Genomic DNA, 13,181 nt, shown 5'->3' on the forward strand with positions numbered 1-13,181 from the left:
ACACAAAGTGAAGTCGGACAACCGAAAACGCAAGCAGCGCATTCGGTCACGGCGTGATAGCATGAATTGAAGCTCCTCAATCGAAACCGAAACTGAGTGGTCAACTAGTTCCCAGAGTGCATTGCGTGGCATTTCACCGCGATGGGGCGCTTTGAGTTTTGGAAGAAGTCTATTGCCGTGCACCTCAGACGGACATGTTTTCGGAATTCGCGACGGGTCACGTGATGCGCGTTTATTTGTGTGGAACACGTTAGTGTTAGCGAAACCTGGAGATCTGCTTATCGCTGGAGGTACGTTAGTAGAGTGATCATCCTTTCATTTAGTGCCCGAGAAGTCCAGTGAGGTTTCAATGTGGTGGCGCAACCGTACTGTTTTGATCCGCTGGTACGATGATGAGGTTTTCATGAGATGGAACGACGTATTTTCGGTTTGGTGGCGGAATCGGGTTTCGGATGGGGCCACACAATCACGAGGTTTCGGTGTGGTGGCACAACTGTGAGGTTTTGATGCGGTGGCATGACCATGGTTTTTTGGTTTGGCGACGCAATCAGGTTTTAATGTGACGGCACGCTCACGGTTCTTTTTTTTTATGTAATACAGTCATGATATTTTGATGTGGTGGTACAATCATAATGTTTTGATGTGGTGGCGCAGTTACGAGGTTTCGATGTGGTAACACAACCATATGGCATGACGCCTTAATACAATGATAAAGATTTCAAAATCATGCGCCTTTTTTTGTGATGTCATAATTGAGGTTTTTATGTGACAGCACCATCACTATAGGTTTTGATGTCGTCGTTCTGGTGGCATAATCATGATGATCCGATGTGGTGGCGATACCACGAATCTTTGATGCGGTGTTCACAACAGCGAGATTTTGATGGGACGGTATTTCTGCGCTGCCACAAGGAGAAGTCTCCCGTAATCGCCAACATGTCACTATACTAGGATCAATATTTAAATGTTTTTCCCATATAGATCGCAGTACGTACTATGTTCGTAAACACCAGAGGTTTAAAACAAAGTATAAAGATTACATTGCTACATTAAGCGGGTTAATATCTCAAACGTTAGCCATCTTAGGTGACTGGAGCCCGCACTGCCTTGCCTTCAGAACCGAGCACTATGGGGTCACCTCAAACAGGTTAAAAAAGACACCCGTTCTCAAAGTCTACCTAACCTCTTTTTCCCTGTATATCTACGATCCCTCCAGATTATTGCCACTGGTTAGAAAACATAATAAAACTAACTTCAGCAAAACGTTCTTCGTGCCTCGGCAACACTGTATACGGACCGATAATCAGCTCTCCCCTTTATCTCTTTCCTTATACAAAGAGCATAACACACAAACATAAAACGAAAGCACACACACAAGCGCCCACTCCATTCCCCAGAGGTCTTATCAAAACAACCCAAACAATGACGGTAATAAAAATGAAAAGAAAAAAAAAAAACTCTGTTAGGTATTCGGGCACCGTTCAAAAAGACCGACAGCAACAATGCACACAATGCCACTTCACACCTCGCGGCCACCGAAAAGAACAGCGACGGGCCTTTTAAATTTAGAAGGTGTTACTTTTTCTTTCTTTTTTTCCCCCGCGCGCGGTCTCGGCACTTTCCCTACAAGATTGCGCACCAGGAAGCGCTGCGAGCAACGCGCATGCGCACATTGGATACATCGCCGACACGTTTGCGGTATATACTGCGATAGGCGGCCGTTGCTGCAATATGGCGGACTTGAAGAAGAGCGTGCACTGTCTTATTGCGTGGCTCCAGCACAGACGCGCCCAGAGAGTGACCGCGACGACACTGGAGGGTGAGTCGAGTGGATCGTTGTAGAGAGATCTCCCTTTGTGGTTTCGTCCATCCATGATCTGTTTGTGGTCCATCATCCGTGCATCATGCACAGACGTCCGCTCGTCCACTTTCCAGCTGGGTATATGCGGTTGAGCACTATATGGACCTGCGGGGACCAGTTTCGCGTCTGAGGAGGCACGTATCATTCGAAAATCCTGTTTGAACGGTCGTTCTCGTGCACTAGAAATCGTTAACCATGAATGCGGCTTTTCGGCCGCGCAGTATGAATATGATTCCTTATGTTCGCAAACGCGATGTGATTTGTAAGCAGTGAGAGAGTGCAGGCGAGCTGATAATTAATCGACATCTTGTAAATCCTGAGATGGGGAACGATAAAAAAACGGACGGACACAACAAAATCTGTTGTGTTCGTCCGTTTTTTATCGTTCCCCATCTCAGAATTTACAAGATGGCGATGTGATGCCCGCGCGCCTTTTGTCCTTCTTCTTTACTTTGTTTGGCAGATTGCTCTGCAAGACGAGGGCCTTCTAGAGGGTGCTGGTCGCCACTATGGCCTCCAATGAGAGAAGAGTCCAACGAGCCAAAAGATTTAATAACGGACCTTATAATTGGATGTACCGCTCGATTCGGAGCGCTTGACCTACTGTTGGTCTTGTGACTCGTTACTCATAATCTTTTGACTCGACTATCACATGGCTAATGAGCCTATTGACTCGTTAGATCTGTTGACTCGTTGGATTCGTTTTACTCGTTGGGACTTGTTGGATCGCTTGACTCGTTGAATATTTCTAGAAGCGATCCACTAGCAGAGGACCGCTCGGATGTTCGGATAGCACGTGCTGTATAATTCTCCGTTGTACTTGCGTCGGCCCGTTCTTTGTTTTTGTAGTTTGTTTACTCGAGGGGGAGCGCAGACTTTTGTAGTCAGAAGCCACACAGGTGTCAAATAAAAAGAGAAAAGGTTCTCGCTAGAGGATGGCAGCCAGAGACCTAAAAATACAACTGTTGTTTTGTTTTGTGCTTGTGCGTGTGTAATGCACATATTTCGTTCGAGCTGAGACAATCCCCGATTTTTTGTTCAAAGAAAATCCTATGAAGATTGGTGGCCTGGATGAGTTCTGAATGCCGCTAAACTTAATGTACGCGACCCGGAGAAGCAGCGGGAGACGACACTCGGCTCAAGGAAATATAAGCCTCTCCAAAACGGATTTCCGTAATATGCATCTAGATGGTTCCCGTTATTTATTTGAAATTCGTTTCGTTAACGTACGCAGACACTTCTGCGTGTTTATATACAGTCCTGCCCCTCAATGCACTCTAAACCCCAAACTTCTTTTTTTTTCTCTCAATAATTCAGTTAATGAGAAGAGCAATTCATATCAGGTTCTAGGACCCACAGCCGTGCAGGCTGCATGACTATTGGAGTGTGATATGGTCATACAGTCATGAGGGTTGCATGCCATTCATGTTCAACGGTCATTCGCGCCCAATGGCTATACAGGTCCAGTGGTCATGCAAATCCAATGACCATGCTGTCGTCATGGGCGTACCAACCGGGGGGGGGGGGGGGGGCAAGGGGGGCGCTTGCCCCCCCAGTTCTCAGAGTGGGGGGGGCAAGGCATGTGTTTTGCCCCCCTTCCCCCCTGAAACAGCCACCACTGGGCACGGCAAACACTGGCCGGCGGCGCCCAAGGGATACCAGGGGCACCACCCCCGGCCCTGAGAGGGGGGGGGGGGGGGTCTGGTTTGCCCCCTCCCCCCCCCCCCCCCCCCCACTCAGAAACAAGTTGGTACGGCACTGGCTGTCATGCAGGTTGCACGAATATTGGCGTTAAGATCCCGTATGTCCTTCCTTCCCTTGGCTAAACCGATTCAGGGAAGACCAATTATTGCTGTTCAGATTGCTTCGCCTAGAAGTGCGCCTAGAAGTGCGTAGAGCATTGAGCAAACAGCTAGCCCATCCTTTTGATGAACGGTGGCAGGCGATTAGCAGACGCCGACGGCCGGGCCAATGGCGAGACTAGGAATGCTGCGCGGCAAGCGGCACCAATCTGAACTCATCCTTCGCGCTTCTGCCAAGTGGGCGGAGGAGCAGTCGTCGCCGGTAATCGGGACCAGCCTCTTCAAAGTGGCCCGATGGACTCACCTTAGCCGGGGGCTACAGCGTCAACGGTTTTACGACACCGAGGGAAAGCCTGAGGGACAGCCTGGCTTCCCAAACAAAATTGATGTCGAGATCGAAGCCAAGTGCAAAACAGATCAAAGTGTATACTAGTTGAGTCGTGTACAGGTTACTACAAAAAAAGAAGTAATTGATTACATTTACTATGACTCTCGATTAATATAAAGTAGTGCTCAATTAGATGTCTCGAGTACTTGACCGAACTTAGTAATTGAGCGTTATTTGAAGAAGTAACCGTTACCTTTCCTATTACTTCGATTTTTCAAAACGGCTGCCGGTTTGAAAACGGGCCTTTTTGTACTGTCCATTATTCGATTCGAATCATCGGATTACAAACTACTCATATACTAAATCCATCACTTTTGCTAGACCGTCCCCCTATCGGAGACCTTAGTGGGGAGTCCGTGGAAGCAATGGGCGTCATTGAAAAGGGAAAGGGAAAATACTAACGGTTAAAAGTAAATTTATTACTTTCAAAGGTAATCACTTACTTTCGTGATTACTACCTAATAAATGGAATAAAATAATTAGAACATTACCCTAAAAAGGCATCGATTACATTCAATTTGATTACTGAGAATGAGTACCGCAAAAGTATATGGGAGGCTTGAGTGGTCAGACTGTCCTGACCTGGCGTTCTGGAAACATCTTCTGAAGTTGAACAGCCTCAACCGCATGCCGATGCCACTGAACTCCATCTTTCCATAGAAAAGTTGTAAATTCGAATCCCAACTCAGAGCCAATAGATACCTTTTCAAATTTAGCGCCATCTGGTGGTTCAGGTAGTAAGTTTATCTTTTGCCGTACTGATAGCGGTAATGGACATTTATCTAATATACCATATATGACACCATCACTTTCGGAGGTAAACGAGAAACGAAAATGTGTTCTTCTCTGTGCAGTTTTTTTTGTTTTCTTCTCGATTTTCTTTTGTTCGATGGTAAAAGATACAACCGCTCTCAGTACAAAGCGCGACAGCGCACATAAAGCCCTCGGTAAACTGCGGTGCATCAAGGGGCTTTCAGACCGATTTTTTTCCAACAGGTTGACTGGACCCCAGTTAGAAATGAACACTTATGATGTTCTCTTACCAATTTGTGTGTCGCATTCTGTCTCGAATGTACCGGCCTTCTATTATCCGCTTCGCCGCATCTTCAGTTCCTTCTGTCATCAGACACTAGAAGGCCGCCATTAGTGCGGCACATATGCCATGCCTCAGATGATGGTAATGATCATAGTGGCCAGTCTGAATTTTGGAAAAGGTGGAAGCTCTCTTGGTCGAAAAGTGTTACCTGGACAAACTTTCTAAAGATGAATTGAGCCATGGTACACCAGAAGTGTCCTAGTTTCAAGATATTTCACTGTCTCGTTGTTCCGATGCCCAGGCCTTCTGGGATTTCAGGCGTTCAGATCACAGTTCAGGCATGGTCCATGGCAAGTGGGCGCTGTCAGAAGCCCACTTGAATTAGACGTTCGTTTTCATACAGCGTAAGGCCGGTCTGCCTTTGGAGTGCGGTCACATAGGTTTACGCTGCAGATGAGAAATTTGGCCAGTGCGGTACGAATGCTAGCCTGTGGTCTTTAACGTGCATCACGCAGTATAGCGATACACGACTGCACTCCGGTACGATGCTCATTCGGATCAAAACGGGCTGGGGTAGGGGTTGAACCCAGGATCCCTGGGTTCTGCAGCGCGAGCGTTCGCTCCACGTGCTCCGAGTTCCGGTACGCTAAAACACTCGGCCACCGATCCCCCTGCAGAGTCCTCCTAGACATTCCTTTATGCTTTTTACTACACTATACAAATAATGCTTATCTCGTAGTCATTTTCCCAAACCCCCGAGGACAACCCTGCCCTTCTCCGCATTCTCAACTTTCATTGGAGCTTTGAGAGCCCGGGGACCTTTCTGATGAACTGTGCTTCCTCGTGGTCATGCCTAAGAGCGTCGGAACCCTGAACACAAAGATCATCGCTTCCGTCGCACAAGTGTGTGGTTCCAGAAACAACCGCGCTGCCTTTTTTCTTTTCTTCTTTTAATTGTGCCTACCATCATAGGCCTGCTAAGAGGTCATCAACTCCTCCAAGGTCATACTACGTGGATTCCTGCAACTCCTGCAGGAAGCACGGCGGATTATAAATCGCTTTGTGTATACGTTCAGATGTTTATCTCTATGCCCTGTCCTCGTGTGCAACAAGGTCTTAATTCGTTAAGTGCTTTGTCTTTTGCGCCGTATACGTTGCAAAATGCGGGATATAAGCTCCCTCGTTTAAAGGCTCATCTGGACAAAAGCTTTTCCAAGCGCGCTCCACGATTCATAAACGAGGTCGTCACCTTTTTTAGCCGGACAATAACGTCGCTTACGGGCCCTGCCTCCTTGTGGTCAAGCCAGCCTTTCGAAGTCTGTTGAAGACTTCCATCGTGTGGCTAAAACTCGGTGTTCCAGTAACGCATTACAAGTAACGACGTTACTGGTAACGCGTTTGTTGGGATCCGAGATGACTAGCGAGTAAAGTCATGACGTTACTATTTTATGGTATATCGTGTATCGAATTATGCTTCTCGTTACTCATTACGTTTGATTAAAATAAGTGTCGTTATCACTTTCAAAATTCAAAGCGCCATTGGGACCTCTCTGTATACTACACATTTTATAAACGAAGCATAAGAAACATTATGAAATCGATCAGTAAAGTTTCATTGCTGGCGATGTTCGAAACCGCGGCTTATCGCGGCGAAATTTTAAAATTTCAAATTACGCAAAAGTAATGAGTTTTTGGAAGCACGGTAACGTCATTTCGTTACATTGCAGGGCGGGAACGAAGCGCAGGAACGCGACTAAGGATTAACGCTATTTAGTTACTTATTTTCGGTATCGGGAACAACACTGATAAAACTGAACACTTCGTAGTTTTTTTGTTTGTTTTTTATCTACTATCTCTCCTCTCAGTTTGGTTTTAAGACATAAAATCTGATGAACTGCAAGAAAATATGATTCTCCAAAATTCGGTAAGAACAATGAAACGGCACTTTACGGTCATCTTGTTTTCTGGTTCACGGTGGACACGATGACAAGTTTTGGTACCTAGTCTATGAATGAAGAAAAAAAAAAGATTTACTTCGGTATCGGCTAGTGCCATTATTATCACTGGCAGCAGTGATACTAATAGGCGAGCGACTCGCGCAACGCATTTGCTCGAGTAATTGACGCACTGTTTATGAAGCAATCCCACGCCTACATCGCCGCGGAGCACATATGGGCTTGCTTCTCTCGGCCAGGGGGCGTTGTAGTGATGGCGTGGGACGCGACCACTACAGCGCCCCCTGGCGATATTATTTCATGCTGACGTGAAACGGCGTCCTAGCGTCCCATTTATACACTAGCGTCCGTCATGCAGGGTCCCTCAACATCTGCCCACGGGCAGTAAACAAAGTGTTGAAAGGGACGCAACCATGGCCAAAACGCTATCTATTTTTTTTTTTCTCTCCAGGAGCGCTGCTTAAAACTTGAGACAACAATTCAACACATTGCACAATAAAAAAACGAAACAAAAAAAACTAGCAAATAGGGAGGTCAAGAGGTTGTTTCTCCTCCTCAATGCGGCGTGAGTTGATGGCAGTTTTGCGTGAGCACCTCGTATACTCCCGTAATTGGCTAAGGAGCTCCCGTCCCGCTCGCGATGATTGGCTATTCGCGTGCTGTGCGGGAAAGCGGTCGAGAAGGCTTCGTTCTTGGCCGATTCAGACGACAGACAGATTTAAACAGATTACTCGATTGCTCGAGACGAAAAGTAATGGCCGGTGCTCGAAAAAGTTGACCGTTACTTTTTTCCGACTACTACCGATTTTCTAGGCGACATATATTTCTGCCGGTTTGAAAATGAGCCTTTCGGCGTGTTCGTTATCGGATTAGAAAGAGCCTAAGTATAAAACTACACATCTTCTTAATCGACCAATTTGCTAAACCATGCTCTTGTCGGAGGTTATGTTCGAGGATTCAGGTTTTGTTCGAGGATCCTTTAGTAGGAACCCTGTACAAAGGGTTCCATTAAAAAGGGAAAGGGAAAAGAGTTACGGTTATAAGAGTTATTTTATGCTTGGGAGAAGAGCGTGTTGGTTTGAGTCATGGTTGAAGAAAGAATAAAACAATTAAACAGGGAAACAACAAGTTTACTCGTCTGTTGCTAGTTGAAAGATGTGGTTGTATTGTCCCTGTTTAATTGTTTAATTCTTTCTTCATCCATGAGTTACTTTAGTACATTAAAAAAAAACATTCCGAATACTCTAACATGACTTCGCAATAAATGTAATCAGATTATTCCAAATTCTTCCAAAAATTAATTGATTACGAGTCATTTGATTGCTTGTAATGAGCTGCATACAAGTCCTAGTCTCCTCCCGATCCCCGTTTGCTCGAAGAAGCCCGCTTATGAGCCGTAAAACGCGGCATTCCCAGCCCCCCCGAAAGCGTTCTCTGGACCAAAGCACGGCGGACGGAAGGCCCGCTCGGAAAGGTCGGCCGAGCGGCACTCGGCTCCTGCGGCCCGTGGCGGCGGCGGCGGTTCGTCCCCGCCGGGGGCCGCCGTGTCCCGGGGCGTCCCGGAGGTCAGCGGCGAGCTCAGTCGTGCCCCCGGGCCGCTGCGCTTCCAGAAACCGGCTGCCGTGCTCGTGCGGCCCGCCGCCTTGCCCGACCGGGCTGTGCCAACCAACCCCGCCGACCGCCGCTTTTCGGCTGTCCCCCCGTCGTTGGCCTCGCCGACGCACCGGTCCAAAGCATGGCGTTCCGTGTTTGCGGTAAATACCGATAAACCCCGAAAAACCAACCCCCCGAATTCGGCAAAAAAATAAAATCCTGGAAAAACGAGGAAAAGAAAAAAGGGGAAAGGTTTTCCGTGAATTCGATTTATCCGGAAAACTCAGACTTTCCAGGTCACAGCGACAAACTATAAAAGCGAAATAAAATAGACGGTGTTTTTATAAATAAGCTTTTATTTGTAATATAGGCCTCCAATGTGGATCATAGCCACGCGCTGGGGTTGGCAAGGCGTAGGAAACGCGCCGAGTTCGAGGCGTTGTTATGGTTTGGCCAATGTCGTCATTGCAGCGATTGGACACGGGTCACTACCGAATGCTTCTCGAGTTATCGATTATCACGAGCACAAATGCTCACGGAATGCTCGGGTCCAATCTATGAGGCGCATTCAAATATCGTCACTGGGCGGTACTGCGACCGCCCAGCTACGCCATCGAGTTTTGTTGCGAAGCTGAGATTGAATGAAAACGCTCGCTTTTGTCCTTGAAATTACACCGCAACAAAGGAGTTCATTGGTCAGTGCCACTCAGTGCCATTGCGTGCGAGTATCCTCGAGTCCCACTAGTGCCACTAAGCTAGTGTAAAGTGAAAAACATTCCAATTGAATATCGTTGCACCGCCGCTTTGAACACTTGTGGAGGACCAAAAAGCGTTTCCTGGGATTTCAGATAAAGCATAACTGGCAACCATGATTTTAAGCCACAAGATGGGTAAGGGTCACTGATCTCTATGACAATTGCTGGATCGCGTTTGCCCGCTCCGCGAATGCGGTCACTGGCGGCCATCTTTTTGGTAGAGTTATATCACCTCTAGCCAAGGTACATCTCCTGCAGCCACTGTCATCCATCCATGGCAGACATCGTCTTGGCAGGTGTGGTGGCAGGCCGCCGTCAAAATAGGGTGGGTGATATTTCGTGCTTGATTGATTTGTTTCACGAAACATGTTTTTGAAACCCGGCGTGAACGGTAACCCGATTTTTGAGGGCTCCGTGGAAGTTTCACGAAATCACAGCACCGGGGAAAAGCAGCACAGCACGCATCGAAAGTCGCATCGAAAGCAGACGTCGGTACGGAGTCTGCTTTCGATGCAAGCTGCGCTGCTTTCCCCCGGTGCTGCGCTTTCGTAGAACTTTCGCCGAGTCCTCAAAGATTAGGCTACCGTTCACGCCGGGTTTCAAGAATCTGCTTCGTCGAACAACTTCAATCAAGCACGAAATATCACCCACGGTACAGTGTACTAGATCCACGGCTATTTTATGGCAGCCTGTCGCCATTGCGCTGTCCGCCATATTATTATGATGGCTAGAGATAATATAACTCTACCAAAAAGATGACCGACCGTGGCCGCATTCCCGTCCATGCAGGGAGCTGGTCAAACGCGATTCAGCAAAAGACAAAGAGATCAGTGGTAATAAGGGTCGTTACCCTGAAGCGTAGCTTATTTAGTGGTACTACGGCGTTCAGTCCTCGGATATTACTACTAGGCGAGGTTGTCACGCGTTGACGCCACCAAGCGGCAAAGCTCGCAACTACAGTACCCTTGACCGTGCGATAACTAGTGACGTCACGAGGGCGATACGCATTGCACTTCCCGCTGGCCGATTTTGAAGCGGGTCGTAGAGAGGCTCGCGCTCACGCCATTTAGTTTCGTACCCTTTGAAATGTACCATGAACTTAATTCTGGGCTGGAAGAAATGATTTTAGATTAGAATTTTACTAATTCGATATCGTTTAGTGGGCCAAAAGAAAAGTAGTACACGAGGGTAGAAAGCCAAAAGCCCGCTTTTTCTGTATGGAAATTTAAAAATGATATTGCGGACTATTTCTTACCTATTTTTCTTCGAGTGCGACATTAAGCTTTTTCAAGGACCACGTGCTCGCGTCTTTGGTTTTCCCAGTACTATGTCCAAATTCTGAGGTAGAGTACAAAAGCTTACCAGCTTCTAAAAAAATGGCGTATCGCTATGTGAAAACGAGTATCGTCTTTCAAGACGTCATCTGGTCATTTCTCTGAGTAAAGCAATGGCGGCTCTAAGACCGAGACCAAGAAGAGCCTTATAAGTTTATTGCGTTAAATAGTTCGTCAGCCAGAATAGAACAACTACACTATAGCCACTTGACTTTATCCAGTATTCGCCGCCATTTTCGAAAATAACTGATGCACCCCCGATTACCCATGGGGCCATGCGTACCAGTTTTAGATGTGAATACTGTACAGGGGAATGAAAAGGCATCATGAGAGATTCTGGAAGTTTTCTTTGTAAGTAGATTGCATTTATAGCGCAAGTACGTTGTGCCCAGTGTTTTTGCTCGAAGCACATAACCTCTCGTTTACTTTGCACTTTATTTCAACCACTTTATAGACGCTTTACACACGCGCCAAATTACAGCCGCCATTGCTGACCTTCTCTTGTCGTACCGAGATGCCGAGCAACTCAAAACGGTAGTTCACGATCCTCTACAAATGCCGATGCTTTAGAAAAGGACCCAGTTGAATCTAATGTAGCCATAACCTGGCCTGCTATGGTAATGATGAAGTGAAATAAACGAAATAAGAGGAAACAAAAACTGAAGGTCAGTTATGGCGGCGTCCATGCACAGCTGCTGCAAAGCGTCTGTGGATGTACAGGGAGTTCCCGAGAAAAGAGAACCGTGTTTTTCGCTACGTTAGAAGGTAATACTAGTGGTTGGGATAAAACGTGAAAGTTCGAGATCAGGACGTCACCTGGGTCAAAAGATAATTGGGAAGAACGAAATTTCTTTAATGAGCCGACGTCCATCTAAGGGTAATACTCATCAAATAAAAACAAAAACATTTTGAACGCCTGTATTTAGTGAAAAATGTTTCAGCAAGAAATCAAACAATATCCTCTTTCTTGCTGCTAAGTGTTTTTCACTTATATAAATCCCATAAGCGTCCACAATGTCAGTTCTTGTTTTGACGATATTAGGCTTAGGTGGACACGTTGGCTCATAAAGAAATTTCGTTTTTCTACTATTATCTTTTGCTCCAGGCAACTTCATGTTCTCAAAGTTTCGCGGTCCTATCCTAACCGGTATAGAGTCACAATCTCACTGAATTCGAACTTCCGCGATGCGAAGTTTATTTATACACGGGCCGTAAAACACAGTCCTCTTTCTTAGGGAACTCCCTGTGTCTTTATAAGCTTAAAGAAGCAGTCTGCACTGCGGCACTAAGCACGACGTTTCACTGTGCACAATGCCACGTGCCACGCATAAAAAAAATTGTGTGTGCTATACAGCACACACATTTTTTTTTTTTTATGGGAAAGCATTAACTGTTTTATGGGGCGCAACCGGAGTTTTGTAACCGCGAAAAACGGCTCCTAAATTACCCCCTCAGCGAAACGGTAGTTAAAATGTCTGCGTCGCGTCATAGTTCCAAGGAACGCCACCCCACGTTGAAGCCCCCTTTCTGGCGCTGCGGCCCGCGCGCGGCCGGCCTCTGCGGAGGACAGCGGGGCGCGCTCATTGTAGGAATGCGCTGCGTGTACGAATGCTTTCGCATTCCTACACGTAAGAAGTCTTAAGTGTCCTCCCGTAACTTTTTGTTTTAAAAATATTTTTTTAGTTTTGTGATTCACCGAGCTTCTTCCGCGTACATTGCTGCGATTGGCTCTCCTCAAGTGCATGGCGGGGAAGTAGGCGCTTCAGATTTTTCTACGCCAACGCGTTGTTTACAAACAAGACTGCGTTTGCCAACACAAGGCGCGTTCTCCGAAACCAGATTCGCTAGAGATAAAACGTTTGCGCGTTTGCAGGGCTAACAGCAGCGCCACCACTGTGGTGTGACGTCAAAGATTTGAGTTGGTGAACAAACGGATACGAGCTGATGGGGCCAATCAGACAGGCGCACCATCGGTGTTCGTCACGGGTTCTATCATCGCTGAACCAATCATGAACAACAAAAAAAGCCTAGTGACTCGGACTTTTGACGCTGCTTGATCGGTCCCATTAGCGAGTTTTAGAATAGGGGGCCCCACAGCTTTGGGTGCCCCAAACAGCATGGGGCGTCCAACTGCGCATGCTTAGAAGTTCTGCGCATGCGCAGTTGGACGCCCCAAGTTGTTTGGGGCACCCAAAGCTGTGGGGCCCCCTATTCTAAAACTCGCTACTATCTCATAGCGTCGGCAAACGAAGTATATATAGTAAGGATACGGTGCCTAAACAACTGAACGGGACGTTCCGTAGGAAAAAAATGACTTCAATCAGTACACTCTTTTGCTGTGCGCCGCCATTCGCTTCTTAAAATCTGCACCGTCACGCAGTCGGCACTTCAAAGAATGTCGCTACTCGTAGGAACCTCTTATCTTGGAACTCTATACGATCGGTGTGTTTAGCGTCC

The sequence above is a fragment of the Ixodes scapularis genome, unplaced genomic scaffold, assembly GCF_016920785.2.
Source record: "Ixodes scapularis isolate PalLabHiFi unplaced genomic scaffold, ASM1692078v2 PGA_scaffold6__148_contigs__length_123643588, whole genome shotgun sequence".
Classification (NCBI taxonomy): Eukaryota; Metazoa; Arthropoda; class Arachnida; order Ixodida; family Ixodidae; genus Ixodes; species Ixodes scapularis.